Source organism: Corvus brachyrhynchos, unplaced genomic scaffold, assembly GCF_000691975.1.
Source record: "Corvus brachyrhynchos isolate BGI_N302 unplaced genomic scaffold, ASM69197v1 scaffold303, whole genome shotgun sequence".
NCBI lineage: Eukaryota > Metazoa > Chordata > Aves > Passeriformes > Corvidae > Corvus > Corvus brachyrhynchos.
Genome location: NW_008237429.1, coordinates 166,318 through 166,835, shown reverse-complemented (window position 1 = coordinate 166,835; position 518 = coordinate 166,318). Strand labels below are relative to the sequence as shown.

Sequence of the window (518 nt, the reverse complement as noted above, 5' to 3'; positions counted from 1 at the left end):
GGTTTTGGGGGAAAAATTGCTTAAAAAGGTGAAAACTAACAACGGGTTCAGATGTGGGGCTTGCGAGCCTGGAAAAAAGAGAAGGAACGGACAGCGGTTTTGGGGGGGAAAATCGGCCAAAAAGGTGAATTCTAACTACGGGTTCAGATTTGGGGTCGCGGCCCCATCTGAACTCGGGGCTCTCACCAGAACAACGCTCCAGGAGAGACTGGGTGGAATTCCCAGCCAGCATCTCCAAAACCTCATTGTCCGCCTCAAACCGCGCCTCCTGCAAGAGCCCTGCGGAAAACCGATAAGGGTTTAGGGCGGGGAGAGAGATAAGGGGTCGGGGTCGGGCCGGAACCCCGAAATCCTGCGGGATGCGCGGGATTCCCGCCGGGATGCAGCTCCGGCTTCAGCCCAGCGACTCCTCCGGGCAGAAAGAGAAACATTTGGGGTTTTTCGGGCAGCGTTTCTGCAAAATTCCCGATGTCGGGAGCCGCTCGGGAGCTGCAGGCAGGGGGAGAGGTCCACAAACA

The 518-nt window shown here is 57.3% G+C and overlaps 1 protein-coding gene across 1 annotated transcript in view; it reads right to left on the bottom strand.

The window, feature by feature from the left end:
• Positions 1–518, bottom strand: part of LOC108445941 — a 10,901-nt gene that overhangs the window by 7,965 nt on the left and 2,418 nt on the right. The gene's annotated exons all lie outside the window — the stretch shown is intronic.